At 37.5% G+C, this 17,315-nt stretch overlaps 1 protein-coding gene across 1 annotated transcript in view; it reads left to right on the top strand.

The window, feature by feature from the left end:
- EDN3 (endothelin 3) overlaps positions 1–11,139 on the top strand; it is a 36,348-nt gene extending 25,209 nt beyond the window's left edge. The window contains exon 5 of the mRNA XM_052786362.1: positions 9,803–11,139. The gene's annotated coding sequence lies outside the window, so the exon portion shown is untranslated. The remainder of the gene's footprint in view (positions 1–9,802) is intronic.
- The last annotated feature ends 6,176 nt before the right edge of the window (positions 11,140–17,315 follow it).

The raw sequence follows: 17,315 nt of genomic DNA, 5'->3' as shown, positions 1-17,315 counted from the left end.
TTTTGGTCTATTTGAGATTAGTCTCTGGAACAGGACAAAGATGATGACTATATTCCATTTTTCTATTAAGGGCAATTATCTTCAATTACAGTTGTATAGTCTATCCAAGCCTTAAGGCTTCGCTCATTAGTTTTTGTAGCACACCTTACCCTCAAAATACTCGGTGCTGATCATAACATCCATTAGAAACAATGGCACTACTCCAGTACTTAATGTGAAATATCTTTTCTAGCAGACAAAGATACACAGAATAAAGTAGAAATGGCTGTTTACTTTTGAAACGTTGCCAGAAGTGAACCTATTCAGCTTCCTTGAGGACTGCAGAGATTCTACCACACAGGCTAGGAGAAGAGTACTCTCTCATTCTTATATGCCATAATTTACCCACAGCTCTCAAAGCAATTCACAGAAGTCAGTATCATCATTTCTGTTTCAACAACAACAAACTGAGGCTGTAAAATAGGCAATGCCTTTCCCAAATTCACCAACTGGAAATAAAACTCTTCCCCCATAAAACTTTGTTCACCTCTCAATCTGTGAGGTTATCTCAGCATTCCAGGGATCGGATCGATCTTTCTATTTTTTGAGTACGTAATATCTTGCAGAATTCAAGTTCACTTTGCAAATGCTTCTGTATTTATGTAGCATCTCTTGAATGCAGTTAGAAGAGGGCATACTCCACAAATACTACCAAAGCATGAGAAAAATGCTGTTCTCAAGAAGTGCATTTTTAGAAGAATAAACAATAGCATGTAATTACTCATCTGCAAAAGCAGTGGACAAAGGGAAGTAGCTGTCCTGAACAGTTTTGTTAGCTTCCAGAGCAGAACATTATGCCTGCAAATGTTTCTCAGACATGCAACTAGTGTGGCACTGTACCTACAGCACTTCCACATGAACTGGGATTACAGAGGAACTCAGAAGAAAGAGTGAACATTAGCAAAACAGTAATCAGTCTTGGACAGAAGCTTTAGAAAGAAAACTTAATAGTAAGCAGAGAGGGAACTCTATTTCACATTAATATTGCAAAAGATGTTGAGAAGGATAGCCAAAACTTAATTCTTCTATCCCACTTAATGCTTGCAGTAGCACAGACTGCTGTTGTATAGTTTGGAGGGGTGTGAAGTAGAATATAGTTTCACAGCTACAATGAAATCCCTGACTCAATAATTAAGGATTTTGGAATACAGATTTAGGGTCAGTGTTTTAAGTCCTTTTCTAATTTCCTAAATATTTTTCATTTATTCTGAATAAATGTTAGTCACTGGAGCTTGGCTCTGAAATTCCAAAATTGCACTAAACTTGAACAGATTATCTGTAATTCTTACATTGTGCTGCTGTCACAAAAAGGTAAGTATGAACTGCAAGAGGTACACTTCTACGTTAAGAAACTTGAGAGAAGTGGTCAAATGGCTGGACCTATGCTTCATGAGACTAGAATTCATTTTCCTCCTCAGCTACAGACTCTGCAGGTGATTCCAAGTTGCTTATGCAATTCAAGAGTATGTACATTGATAGTTTTTGAGCTAGTGTTACCTACTGAAGTTGTACTGGTGTATATCCTTGTTCAGACATTGTTTTTAGCAATTTTGGTTGATTCTTGATGGCTTGTTTAAACCAATTTCCAAATCATAAACCAATTCCCAAGCAACAAAAAATAAATCAGAAAGAGCGTTTCTTATTAAAAAAAACCAATGATGTCCATATATGGAGTGATACTTGAATAACAAGAGTGAGTTAAATTCAAACTTTTGCTTACGTAAGGAAGTTAAAAGTTCTCCTTAACAATTTTCATATAACCATTGTCCAGATTTTGAATTGAAATACAGCACTTGATTATGTTGTCCTAAACAGGAATAAAATAGGTATTTGTTCATCCACAGTGATCAAAGCAATGCACTAATGGGATAGAAGTGGTTATTGATTTAAATGATTAACAATTATAAATGCTACTAACATAGTTAATCATGGTACCTTGGCATAAACAGTAGAAAACTGATTAAAAATATGTTTATATGTAAAAACAACTCTGTAGTATTAACTGGAAAAACATACACATACACTTTGCTTATGAAAACCTTCAGTCTAAGCCTGGTGATGTCAACTTTGTACATCCTAAGAAATTCTGAGGGCAAATACATTCAAGAAATAAGAGTTTAGAGACTACAGAAGAAAAGAAGGTGCTGCGATGGCATGAGGGACAAAGAGAATAGCCGTCAGTACTGTCAGTGTCATCAATACCTTGTATTCATGTTATTTAGGCAATTTTTCCTCATTGGCGATTTCCACGGACTAATCTTTCCAAATACAGGAAGCATCAACTTATATCTACCGTAAGTAGTTCTCTAAAACTTCAATAACGATGACATAATTTCTAAGGCCAGACACAGAACCTTCTAGTGTTTTCATTGAACATAGTAAGATTTAGGCATCACTAATAAACTAATTTCCTGAGAAACCTTGACTGGAAGGGGGAACCTGTGTTTATAAGCACTCTTGATAAAACAAATTCTAATCTCTCATTCAGTAGGAGTGAAATAACCCTTCTGGAAGAATTCTTCTGAACTGAAGTATTGAAATTGCTTACACCCCTTGCACATTCAGTACCAAAATTTATGTTCAGGTTTGGTCCAGACTTGGGAATTACTAGCTAAAATAGGAATCCAAATAAAATTAGGGGGAAAAAAAAAAATCAAATGCATAACCTGGCAAGATCTGGAAATTATGCATTTCCCCAAAAATAGATTACCAAAGCCCAAATTCTTTAGTTTTCTCCTCTTCCTCTATTTAGGAAGCTAGGAGAATACAAAATTTGCTTTTATATAGTATTGTTTCACAAGTTTTTTTAGGAAGATGAAAGGAAGCCAGCATTTCTATTCCAGTTTTATGTAAAAAAATAAAAAAAAAAAGTGATGGCTAATTTAATAACATGGAAATATGAAAGGGGAAAAGGACACATCATTCCATATGTAAGTATGCTTACAAGAGCATTCAGACTGTTCCCAACACACACACACACATTCCAAGAAAATCTTTAGTGTTTACTATCTAATAAACAAGACAGACAAGGAGGAAAGATATGCGAGATGCACATTGGAGTGACAGCCTAACCAAATAGTCCACAGCATGGACTACTGGAAACAAAACTACTAAAGCCAAAAGCAAAATTGTATTTGGATACTGTAACTTCCTAGTGACATTACCTTCTCTTTCAGCCAACCAACCTTCATTTGTACCTTTGAAAACCTCTCTTAAAAGTAGAACTTGCTTTAGGCTCACTGCCAGCGGACAGTTACTATATTAGCCCCATGACTGCACTGTGCATGTATGAAAGACTACAAGCAGATGTGGTAACAGAGGAGAATACATACTTATCATACTCTGACTTTCTGTCATTCTTGTTTCTACCTATCATTCTCTTCCATTCTGGTTTGGGGAAAGAATAAGAAAGTATCTACCTTTGCTAGCTCACAGGATAAATAACCATTTAGTTGCATTTTTTAGCTGTACTTCTGCTAAGGCTTAGTTACTGGAAGCATCACTCTTGTAGTGCTAATTTTAGGGACAGCATCAAACCCCAAAATCACAGATGATACAAAGAGCTACCAAGTCCACAGCCATTTTATCTGTGTTCTAGCCCAATAAAGTAGCTCTTCCACTCCAAAGTGTAATGCTCCCAGGCCTCCCGCTGCCAGTAATCTGTGGGGGTTTTTTGGAGGAAAAAAAAAAAAAACCAAAACACCAACACCCAAGAGATGGCTACTTCATCTGCTCTTCTGAGCCACTCTCTCTTTTTGGCCTTTCTTTAACTTTGAAGATGAGAGGGATGAAAAAAATGGGAAAAAGGATGAAAAAAAGTTAATCATACCCTTAAGAATGACTTTAAACTGTTTCAATTAAGGAAAAAATAGTTTTTACAATAAAGCTGACAATTTTTCACAACCTTTTTTTTCTTTTCTGATCAATCATAGGAACTTTGCAACAGAGCTTTTACTTATCACAGCAATTCAGTCTACTACTGAATCTCATCTAAAATAGAAAGTCATGGCACAATGCTGGCGATTGTATTCAGCTTTTAATTTATTTTACTGTAAAGTTAGTATAAATCCACAGATTTTAATAGGACTGCATTCAAAAACCACTAAGAATCTCTCTTTTCTATGATTTTATTTAAAAACAAACATGATCAAAACTGAGCTTGCATCTGTGCAAACTGCTAAAATGAACGCACTTCTATACTGAAAAAAGATAGCCATGAAATAGACTCCTGAAGATGGCTTTCACCTCACCACATTTAGTTGCAACAACTTTCAACACTTCTAGCATTTCATCTCCATGAGGATCTGACATCAATGTGACTACTTTTTTTATTCATCTCAAGTAAGTTCTACCAAGTAAGGACACAAACTATGAGAAATCCTGCTTTCCTCCATAAGGTACAGCAATAGAGCAGACTTTTCTCCAGATGTAACCATTTGTTACCATAACAGACAAAAGTGCAGGCAGACAACATCCCAGCATCAGTTTATTGTAGACTATGTTCATGGGCATACCAGTAAAGACATCTGGAATATAATAGTTTAGAAATTATGATTTTGAGTCACAGTGTAGGCTTTTTAGTGAGTCCTATTATGACTTACAAGAAGACTCCACGTGTCCTGCATTGAACGCTAGCTTATTAAAGACCAAGAATGACCTAGAGGCTGAACAGACACTCTTTGATTTATTAGCTTTAAAAAAAACAAAAAACAAAAAAACAAAAAAAAAACAAAAAAAGATTTATATTGGGAATTGCTAGCTTCTAGTAGTTACAACAGTTTTTTCAGTTTCCTTATTTCTGCAAGAATCTCAATAAGCCTCCCCACATACTAACCTACATGTGCATTCCACATGTGCTTTCTTCCCTTCTCAAATGTGATTACTGCAGTATTTTTTCTCTTTCTGTCTTTCAAATACAAAGCTATAGGATTACACATTGCTGCACTTTTAATTAAGATGTAGGTACTGATGTGATTGATAGAATCATGACAAGGAAACATTTATGAGAAGCCAAGATTAAGATTTTGATTTTTTTTTTTTTTGTACCAAAGCTGGGACATAGACTTTTGATGCTGATCAACCTGGCCTCTGTACATGGCACTGATCTATCATACCATTCTTGACTCTCCATGTAGAGCTCTCAGTCCCTAGATGCTATCCAGATTTAAACAATTAGTGCTGCACAGGATGATCTTTGTCTGATCTCTTGTTCCCATATGGCGTCCATTAAGAAGGTGACCCACAAACCCTTAGTGGTGTGGTGGTGCTCTTGGCATAAAGCAAAAGTCAAGGACAAATGCCAGGAGTGCCTGGTGACACACTCGCACTTTCAACGTGTCTAGCATCGGAGCCTATCTAGGAGGCTTCCTTTGACTACTACTTTTCTCCCTTTCCACCCTGACCTTTTTTTTCATGTCACAGTTTACTGCCCCTACAGCTGTGCTTATGCAGCCATTTGTGGGACCACATGGTGAACCAGATCAGTAGAAAGAAAAATCTTTCTAAAGATGCTTTATTATGTATTGCTCACTTTAGAATTATAAAATAATATATATTTTAGAGGAAACCTCTGAAGATCATCTGGTCCAATTTCATGGTTAACTTCAAAGTTAGAGAAAATTTCAAGTTTAGATCCGGTTGTTCGGGACCAATTGAATTTTAAAAATCTCCAATCTTCCACAAATTTTCTCAGGCCCTACTCCAGTGACCAAACACCCTCACTTGGAGGAATTTTCTCCTTCTACCTAGTCAGAATTTTCCCTGTCGTAACCTGTGTCTGTTCCTGGTCATTTGTGTGCCTCCAACAAGAGCCATAGTCTCTTTTCTGCATAACCACCCATGAGATCACAAAGACAGCCCCTGCAGCCTCAGCTCCAGGCTGAACAAACCCAGCACTCTCGGGCTCTGCTTGTATGTTAAGTACTTCAGGTCCCCAAGCAGTAGCTGGCCCTCTGCAGTAGTTCATCAGTATCTTTCCTGAGCTTGGGATCCCACTCAAGCCCCTCAACCATGATCTCAGAAGTGGTGAATACAGGGGAATAACCACTTCCTTGGCCCTCTGGCAGTTTTCTGCCTGCAGATAGCCTTCAGCTGCATTGACAGAAACGAAGGAGCAGTAAAATTCAGATGCGTGGGGATGCCTAGAATATAAGTTTCCACTGAGACTTAATTCAAAACTTATTGAAAAATAACAGAATTTTTCCTGACTTTACCCAGCGTTCATTCAAACCCTCACTAGGGCCAAATCCTGCATGCCCTAGGGCTTATCTGCATGAATGCGTTTAACTCAGAACAAGATGCATCAAAGCAAAAAAGTACTTTATAACTGCTTTGATCAAAACGTGTCAGAATGAACCATTGGTCTCCACTTTACCACAAATCCTACTTCCCCCAAAGGGGGTGGATTTTTCCCTAGAGACATGAAAGCACTGTGGAAGGGATAGAATGGATTTCTACAGTTCTTTGTGTTGCTACCACCTCATAAGGTGCGAAATAATTGGGCATGTTGGCATACTACAATGGAGAGCCTGGGACTGTACCTGGTCACAGACTGAACCTGGGATAGACATCGTCACGCTTGCAACAAAACAATAACAATAGCATTGATAGTTTTGGATAATAGTATTGCTTGAAAGATGCATGAAGTAATCCTTCCTCTTCTGCAGTACTGTGTCTAAAAAGAATGCTCAGCAAGTAAAGAAGGAGCCCAGAAGAACAATGAAGATAGTCAAACATCTTTGCAAACATGCTTGTGAGAGCAAAGTGAAAATTTGGAGGTGTTCTGCCTATGCTTTTCTGCATTTTCCAGTCCAAGAATCAGCTAATCCTTATGCAGAATTTTAGATTTATTGTGCAATGTTCCCATACTAGTCTCCACTTTCAATCAAAGTTACGCTAACCTTTAATTAATTTAAGTTTAATTAATACTGTTTGTTCCTCTCTGCTTTGCTTGCATGCATATGAATATGTGCATACCTGGTTTAAAAAAATATTGTCTACACAATTATTTCACAAACCGTCTGCAGGCAGAAAAAAGCTGGTTTAGTGTAAAGAATAGACAATCGGGGGAGGGCACACATGGAAACAGCCTTCAGCTATATTTAAGCTACTGCAAAAAGAAAGGCAGTAATTGTTTTCCATCTTGGCTACTAGAACTTTCTTAAATTAGAACAAATGTTATTCCTGTTGAATATTATTTCAAGGCTTCTCTTGTTTCATGAACCTGGATGCCAATAAGCAAGTGAGCAAGAAAGACGAGTCTTAGGATGAAGACAAAGTCATGATGATGCTTTAAGAAATACTCTTTTTGGTACAGCTTCACTCTGCACTGTGCTGCTTCTGGGTCTGAAGAACTAATGTGGCCATGGTATGTTGTAATGCTTGTCACACCCCATGAGATTACAAGCAGTTTTTCATTCACAAAATTTCTGAACTGTATTAGGGAAACTGAAGAAATCCATATTGTTGTGCTTTCCTCTTGCATGAAGCCTGGGAGTTCATAAATGGAAAGGGAGCAAAGATTTCAGACTTCAGCTAATCATAGTAGGTTTGTTAATCACAAAGCAGCTTAGTCTAAGAACATTTACAATACTAGAATTCTTGAGAAATCTCAGTAGTCTTCCATAAAAAGAAAGATGGCTTAGCAATGAGCCATACAGTACTAAAATTACCTGTTGTAAGCAGATTTGATTGAAAACTGAAGAACTAATTAGAACTGCCATGACTAAAAAAGCCTTTGTCTAGACTTCTGGTTCACATCAGCTGCAGGGTGACTCAAGTGTGACTGTAGGGGACTGAAATGGAGAAACAGGGTGCCTAATGGAACACCTGAAATAACGGGTCGGTATCTGCTATGTATTATAATGATGTGTTTGCAGAACATTTGCAAGAATAAAGACCAGCACCTCACTGAATAGCAGGAGAGAGCAGCTTTCAGTATGGTTTAAGTATCCTAAATGCCATGCGTGGAGGCTCATTTTTCCCCTTAAAAGAGCCGTGTTCGGTACAGCACACATAGGTTTCTGGCTGTGTCATGTTAATTCTGCATGCTCTTTGGTCATCTGATTGTTTAAGCACAGCAGAACCCAAAAAGTAACTATTCAGGGCTTTCTGTATGATGGACATGTGCAGTTTACTATACTATGTATAGATGTTTTCTTAAAAGTTAAGTACTGTGTGTTTTCAAATACTACTTTTGGAATAGAGATAAGAAAAGAGAAGGAAAAAGGGAGGGGGGTAAAGGAAGCTCCTTTTTCATAATCTTAGCTAAGTAATTTCACCTTAGGGATCCTGGCTATACGAATGCCTGTACCGATATTAATAATCTACTTCAAACACTTCCCTACGTTTCTCCTTCAGCATGAGACCTAGCAGAATTTTCCACTGCTTATAAAGCTTCCGTGGTAAGAACTTTAACTTTTGTGCTTCTCATAGTCTTTGTGATCTACTTGTGCTCCCAATTTGCCTGTTTAATCTGACATTTTGTCTTTCCATGACCATCTGTTTATTATGTGTCTTCAGTACAGGAAGGTATTGGTCTACTGTACAGCTGAAGGCTCTACAGCAAAATAATCTGTCTTTCTTCTTATGAGTCCCTATTATATGATGCTTTCAAATTTTCTGGGACAGCTCTTATCTTTTTCAAATATATATTTTGGGTAAACCTTCTTTCTATGCATTAATCTTATTAATTCATAGTAATACATCAGCACAGAACTGCTGGATGATCCTGGTTGTAATGACATTTATCCTCCTGTTTTGTTTTTCATAGTGCTTTGATCCTACAAACACCCATGTACATACTTTCTCCATATTAATAGTCCTGTTGAAATCAATAGGAATAGCCTCACATATGAAGTTATGCACCAGCTGGTGTATTTGGAAAATGAATGCTGAAAGATTGAAGTTGCGCAGAAGCAGGAAGTTAAAATCCATGTATGGCCTCTTTGAAGAAATTAAAGCCATATTTTAGGGCTATTACAATTATTTTCATTTTCAGAATATAAGCAATGACTTGTAGAATACAAGGCTGAGTTGAAATTGAAGTACATAAAGGCACACATATGTAGAAACCAGCTCTGGGATATTAATAGAATTATTAGGTGAATACTTAGAAGCATTTCAGAATTACAGTTTGTTCAAACAAAAGTCCTTTCCCTCCTCCCATGCCAAAATGTATCTAAATTTCAAATATTTTGTAAGCTTCATTAAAAGCTGCTGTTCCCAGCAAAATTCAGCATTGCACAGGTAAACCCCATAAGCCCATTACTTCCTTGGCAAACAGTTCAAAGACAAGATAGGGTTTATTTCTTTGTTTTGAGTCAGAATGTTTCACCTTTCATCTTGAAAAGAGATTGGAAAGCTGATAAATGTAATCTGCTGAAGGAGATATTTGTAAATCTTTTTTTTGCTCTAAAGCCGCTGGAAGGTTGCTTATTTTCAGAAGCATCATCATGTACGTTTTGAGGAAAAAAAGAAACTGTACATGAAGATCTTAAAGTGACAGACACTTCAAAAGCTGTTTAAAGAAAAAACTCCAGTTAGAGTGATGGCAGTTTGTTCTCATACCATCCAGTCTTCTTTCTCTGTTGCTAAGTTTTATTGAAAATTAAACAGATATTACTGGCACTAGAACCAGAGTCAGTCATCCATCTTGAAGGACTCTCATCACCTCTGGCTCTACAGAATATTCCACAGTACAGACAGCTGGAACTGACTGAAGGACTTGAGAAAGCCTCATGCCATCTCTTTGTTCTGCCCACAGAAATTTCCCAGGAGGGCATCACAACAGCTACTAAGCACCCATGGAGGGCTCAAGTGAAGCAAGGAGTTACCACAGCATATTTATGAGCAAGGCCAAGGATCACCACAAGTAATTTTATAGAAATAAAATAAATTAAATAGTTTAGAAACTAAAACAAGATATGCAAACACACAAAGAACACCCAGAGATGACCCCAGCCCCAGATGGCTGATGTGTCGCAATGATCACTTTCAATACCCGGTAGTGGGGCAGACTGTCTTTACTTGGCAAGTAGACATTTAATTATTCAGTATTTTATCTCTGGTTTTCTTTGAGTTAACTTCTGTACTTACAGTTTTCTTACAATGCTGTCTGCTCTTCAGCCTAGGGATGGATGAATTAACCTTAAAATTAAAAGTTAACTAGCTCAGGTACTTAAAGTGGTTTAGCCACAGCAACTCCATGTCAGTGAATCTACCTTGTATACACACACAGACAGATAAAACTACTTTTTTGAAGAGTGAGTTACCTTCCATGGTGTTATACACTATTGTGTCTAAAACTGCTGTTACCAGGCTGATGGATTTAAAACTAATTTGGTCATCTCTACACTATATTTCATAGTCACATGGTCATTCATCTAAGACTACATCTGCAAAACCAACTGATGAAAGCTTGAGATTAATTTTATATCAACGAAAATAGAAGTGTGGAGCTAAGCTGTTCAAAAGCTGAATCTCTTCACATGTGGGGAACTCCCCCTACTCCCCAAAGAAACCATTTCCAATTTTGCCATGCAGTTGCACTTTCTTTATGGGTTTCTACATCATAACAACTGTATTGGGTTTGCATGGCAAGGTTTTGGTAGCGGGAGAGCTATAGGGGTGTCTCCTGTGAGAAGCTGCTAGAAGCTTCCCCTATGTCCAATAAAGCCAATGCCAGCTGGCTCCAAGATGGACCTGCCGCTGGCCAAGGCCAAGCCAATTGGTGACAGTGGTAGCACCTCTGGGATAAAATATTTAAGAAGGGGGGGAAAAAAATAAACAAAACAAAACTGAGCAATTGCAGATAGAGAGAGGAGTGAGAATATTTGAGAGAAACAACTGCAGACACCAAGGTGAAGGAGGCAGAGGAGGTGCTCCAGGCACCAGAACAGATTCCCCTGCAGCCTGTGGGGAAGACCATGGTGAGGCAGGCTATCCCCCTGCAGCCCACAGAGGTCCACAGTGGAGCAGATATCCACCTGCAGCCCGGGAAGGACCCCATGCCGGAGCAGGGGGATGCCCGAAGGAGGCTGTGACCCCGTGGGAAGCCCATGCTGGAGCAGGCTCCTGGCAGGACCTGTGGATCCGTGGAGAGAGGAGCCCACATTGGACTAGGTTTGCTGGCAGGACTTGTGACCCCACAGGGGACCCACACTGGAGCTACTCTGATTTGATTGCTAATAAATGAAAGTAATTTCCTCAAGTCGAGTCTGTTTTGCCCATGACAGTAATTGGTGAGTGATTTCTCCCTGTCCTTATCTCAACCATGAGCCTTTTGCTGTATTTTCTCTCCCCTGTCCAGCTGAGGAGGGGAGTGATAGAGCTGCTTTGATGGGCACCTGGTGTCCAGCCAGGGTTAATCCACCACAACAACACAGAACCTTGTAAACATTAGACTTTCATGTCAGATAGGGACTTTTTTCCTTTTTTAATTAGGAGGAATTGTAAAATATATTAACTCAAAACAGCATTCTTGTCCATTTTTAAAGGCATAACAAAGGACAGTTAAGAACAGCTCTGTAACATTATTACCAAGCAAAGAGTCACTTAAAAAAAATAAATGCAAGCTTTTAAAAATGGATAGCAGAAGTAATAGCATTCAGAACAACCTTCAAGGTAAACAGAAAATATTTATGAGATGGCAATTTGTCAAGACAATTTTAGAACCAATCAACAGGTCATATTGTCTGCTGATTTCTACATATTGGAAGACATTCATTCAAAATTTGTGATAAAGAGTGATAAAACCATGCAACTTCAAAGAAATTAGTGACGCAGTCTACTAATTTTTTGCTATTAAATTCTCCCTCATTGTAAAATTCTTTTTAAACATACAAGTGTATTAGCATCTTAAATAAAGAAGAAGTATCTTCCCAATATCTGCATAAAATTAAATGAAATTTGAGGGCATAGGAAGACCTTAAAGCCACATCTCTCCCCTCAGGGACAAGAAGTTTCTGAGAACATTACAGAACATGTATTGTATTTGTATTTGTTTTCAAAATAGTTAAAGAATGAATCCTTCAGGAAATGAAGACATTTGAGATATTTAAAGCATGGTGATAGCAATAAAAGAGGAGATAAGTAAGTCTTTGAGTATTTCACCCCCAATCAGGAGAGCTGAAGGAGTAATTTCACTTTGTTCAAAACACCTGACATAGCACAGGACTTTAAATTTAGAGGGAGAGCACTGACTTGAGAAAGGTGGATGTGGAGACATGTCAGACTGACTGCTCTTTTAAAAATTGCTTTCTCTGAAGTGTTTCGTTTTAAATAACATATTGCTTTTTGAAACAAGATGTGTACTACAATGCTGTAGAGAATGGAACTGCAGGTGTTGACCTGACCTGCTGAAGGAGATTGCAATGAACAACAGAGGTTTAATGCCTAAGGCCTCAGATTGGAATAAGTGTGCTATGGAACTCTATACCAAGAAAAGATGATGGCTGGAGGCTTAAATGGGATGCCCTGAAGACGATCATGAGCAGGGTCAGTGAGGCAATTTATCTGGGAATTGTCACACTATTGACCAACGTTCATCAGGGGGTAGACTAGGCTCATCACTAGTTTGGCAATTCAAAGTCTCTAAAGTATAACAACACTTCTAAACACTCTTCTGCCTTGTGATCAGCATGCTGTCAGTGCAAAAGCATGACAGGAGACTGCCCTGCATGATCTGCCTATAGGGTCCACAAAAAGCAGTTTTATGGAAAAAATCTATGAAGCACTATAATCAAATCAATAAGACTCATTTTGAGTTTTACAGGCTTGTCACAGGTATTGGCATTATGTCAATTCCAAGCCATCATTCTAACAAGACTCAGGATAATTCCTCAATGGCTTTGTTCTCATCAAAATGTTCTTTCCAGGACTTGATTCCCACTGTGAACTCTGAAAGTTTGATTAGGTTACAGGATATAGATGCACTTCCCACCCTTATTATCTAGAAAAAACAACCCTTACCATAAAATATATTTAAATATATATAAAATGGTAGATGCAGCTGCCAACATTTAATCATTTTTACTTTGGAAATGAACGCAAACCATCTCTGTTTGTAACAATACCTGCCCCTCCTAAAACCATAAGACTAGCCACAACTCAGAATTGAGAAATGCATTCATTAAAAAAAGCAATAAGCAAGAACACTTACAGAAGATTAGATGTAATACAGTGTAATGATGAAAAAGTACCAATTTATATAATAATATAACAAGTCTGTTGAAAAGTGTTTTGTTATTTTTCCAATGCCCAAAGTTGTAGAATATGTAAAATGCAAGGTCTTGCTTTTCCATACTTACGATCTGATTTCAAATTAGTCTGCTGAGAATCACTAACAAGCAGAGGACATGAGAAAAGCTAGCTTTGTGTGGATGAATGCAAAATAAAATATATTTTCCGGTACTTGGTACTGAAATGTTTTGACTGGCTATGACTAATTTTGCAGTAACAGCCACTCAATGTTTTAGAACATTCCCTCCAGAAGACTATATCCAACCTTACACTCTGTTAATCACTCAAGATACAATTATTATTTTTAGTTTACTTTATCAGGATGTTTTTCACTGTTAATCACTACTCTATCCCTAAAGGCACTAAATGACTAATCTCACAGACTTCATTGAGACTCATTGTACTACTATTCAATGAAAGGAAGGCTCTCAAAAACTACCCCAGGCATTATACTCTGCAGAGTCAAAGTTCCTTTTATTTCAACAGGCTTCAGATCAGAACCTGAAAACTAAATTATTCTCTTCTAGAAAATTCATTGTTTAGTAACTATTTTTAGTAATTGCGACATGCAATCTTCACCCAGATCCACAAAGATTTTCCTGTGGAGATACCCACATACATTTGCAGATCTGTTTTTTAATTTAATTCCAGAAACCTTCTGTATTTTTTGTCATCTTCTGCACTAAAGAGTCCATTTAATCCAAACGGTGGTCCAAGCAAGTATCTATCCTTACAGTTAGGTTCATACATGCAATGTGATTTTCAAAAGTAGCTAAGGGATTTGGGAGCACAAATTCCTCGTGATGTCAAGCAGCTAGAAGCTTTGAAAAGTCCCTGCCCTGAAGGCAATGTTGCCACATCATTAACATCATAAATAAGGCAGTGCCTAGAAGTTCCCCAGCAGCACCTTTGAAGGGAGCCTTAAAAACCTGCTGTGTCACAAGAGCAGCTGCAGTAAGATTTTTTTTTTTTAACATATATAATATCTGCTCACTCAAACACTGCTTATTTAACTAAGAGCGTCAAAAGACGTGGACATATATTGCCCAACACAATTACTACCAGTTTGTGTACAAGAGATTAAAATCAGCATTCGAAGACAATGTAAGGTGATTAGATTATGTTATTTGGTCATAACCTTAACAAAGCTGCAAAATGAAAAACTTTTAAAAAATGTTGCAAAGGATTTCAGAAAGTTTATAATAAATGTAAACAAAATGAAAATTTTGGATTTGGAAAGAACATGCTCTTGTGCTAGAAATACCAAATTCTTTGACCTGATAAGACAAGAAAAAAATCAAAATTAAATACAAATTCTCAGAATAAAATGTTACAGAATACTAGCATCTACAGCCAACAATATCAGGGACAGCCTGCATGGATGCAGCCAAAGAACAGCTGTAGTGAATTCAGTACCACTGAATCTTTCACATAAAGAACACGATGCACTTCACTGACTCAAGATTGAGAATAATCTGCATTATAATTTCTAAATACATTTATGAAATACTCCGTGAAAAACATTTATGGTGGGTTATTAAAAAAATATTCATTCAGAGATTCAATTAGAAGTACAGACGTGTCAACAACACAAGTCCATACTATGCACATGCATTTGGTGGACAAGAAAGGTTTTGCATTTTTGCCAAAGGAAAAAAACAAAGCAAATAGATTATCTCAAATTGCACAGTGGGATTAACTGAAAAATGAATAATAATGAAATAAAAGTTTCATACTTGCTGCCATTGGCCAAAGTAGCTTTCAAATCCATAGTAGTATTATAATAGTTTATTATTCCCATTCACAGAACAAATATCTACAAAGAATTCTCCCCCACACAGAATTTATGCCTTATGGGGAAGACATTTCTCATGAACCAGTCCAATTCAAACCAAATGAAGAAGCAGGAAATTAGGGTCAGAAAATTATAATAAAACAAGAAAAAAGAAGCTGTAATGTAGACTCCATACCAATTAAGTTATTTTTACAGATGGAACTAAACAAACGCTCAAGGAGTTTATCACTAAATTTATTGGGAGATAAAAACCCCAAAAGTCCTTTTATCAGGCTGTCACATTTAAACAGACCTTCCATCCTTACAGGAATCCCGAGTCATGTTGTTGGAAACTGCTCTGTAACTCCTTTCAGAATCTTAATTTTGCCAAAGGTTTCAGACTAGTTTCTCTGTGAGAGCAGCTGCTCCCACTGCTACAAGAAAATAATTTCCTTGGCTAACTGCACACACCTTATTTTCTTAATTCTGATATTTTTGGCTACATCTCAACCTGCCTTCTTCTCTCTGACTACTGAAGGTAATGTTATCCATTTCAGCTTAACAGCAGTGCAAGGAACGTAACAGAATCTGACTAACAACATAGTGAAGCCTTTTGTTCAAAAGTTATTTATTCTGTGGAAAAAATAGGGCTCAGTCCCATAACCTTTGCATAGTGGGATATTCTGGAGGCTTACGTTAGAGTACAGATAATCTCTTCCACTTCAGACAAACAAAAAGAGTATAATAATAAAAAGAAACACCAGGCAGGAATATTAAAAGCTTGGAATACATTACAGTCACTTTCAAAGACTACACATAACCTAAGGCAAAATTTGTTACATAATGAAATCCAGTGATTTATTTGCATTTAAACAAAATAGGTTTGTTTTATGCTGTGGGAATATTTGTGAATGATGGACACAATGCAGGCTAATACTTGGCATACTGATTCAGGGAGAAAGAACTTTGATTAAAACTGTGAAAAGTCAGAATCAGTGCTAAATAATTCAATTAGTTCATCAACATCTCCAAGGACCCTTGATACAGACTCACCTCACCTTAATCAGAAGTGCAGTAATCTCTATACAACATTCATCAGAATTTTCTCTAATGCCTGGACCATGATCCAAAAATTGGAGAATCCACAAAATTCTTTGGTTTGGAGAATATGAAATTGAATAAAGTGCCCTGTCCAAACAATCCTAGAGAGGAGGGAGAAAATTAGTTGGTTTTAGTTGTGTTTAGCTTAAATCAGGCTTTTTTCTTTTTTAATCCTTGCTTCAATCTTCTGTGAGGATAGCAGTTATAAAAATAAAAATTAAAAAAAATTGAGCTATCATTCTAATCAAGTCCTAACAGTTGCTTCTCCATTCTTGGGTCTCATACCTGGCTTTTAGAGAAAATTTTTTTTTTTTTTTGTGGTGGGGCAGGTCTGGAAAAGGGATTTTCTATACACTTAAGATCTTTAACTCAGCCTTCTTTTGGCCAAGCCTGTTAATTGCATTGTGTTTGTTCACATTTAGATTCTGATTTCTCCTCACTTTTTTCTTTAAAAAGTCCTCTCTCAAGAAAAATGCTTCATCACTAATGAAATATTCACAGCTTATTAGCCTGAACTCCCCCCCCCCCCCCTTCCCCTCATATCCGGAGATTTCAGACACCTGAATAAAATATTTTCTTTGAAAGTAAACGCTGTAAGTTATGCCAGTGCTGGGAATGTTCCTGATGTTATACCTTTGGCAATTCAAAGCTGTAAGAAATCTACCTAGAGAAGACTGGGCATGTATCACAGAAAAAGTAGCTGGGAGCAGGGGCTTGCGTAATTTGGCCTACAAAGCTTGCTGCTCTGGGAAATGTCTTTCCAGAGCATTCTGATATTTATCTTTAAATCTTCCTCCCTAAATTTTAGTGACAACCCCTCTTGCTTACTTTCTTCAGGCCCAATTCCTTCCTGAAATATTATTCTTCTCGCTCTGATGGACTTGTACAATGAATGAATGCAGCCATTTCACAAAGTCTGGATGCCTTTTACAGAGTACTGAGTAGCAGCCTCTGTGGCACCCAGCAAATAAAACCTGCAAGTGGTGAGTGACTTTGCATCACCCTCACATGCATTGCCTTCATCTGGACAGACACTGCGTGTATGCAACAGACATAGGCATTGACCAAATGTATGATGTGTACGTAGTACTTTAAACACATAGAATACATTATTCATCAGAAGAGTGCCCACCTTTCTGAATACCTGGCTGCCAGGCATCCA

The sequence above is a fragment of the Harpia harpyja genome, chromosome 1 (assembly GCF_026419915.1).
Source record: "Harpia harpyja isolate bHarHar1 chromosome 1, bHarHar1 primary haplotype, whole genome shotgun sequence".
Lineage (NCBI taxonomy): Eukaryota > Metazoa > Chordata > Aves > Accipitriformes > Accipitridae > Harpia > Harpia harpyja.
Note: the sequence above shows the minus strand (reverse complement) of the source record. Positions and strands in the feature narration are given on the sequence as shown.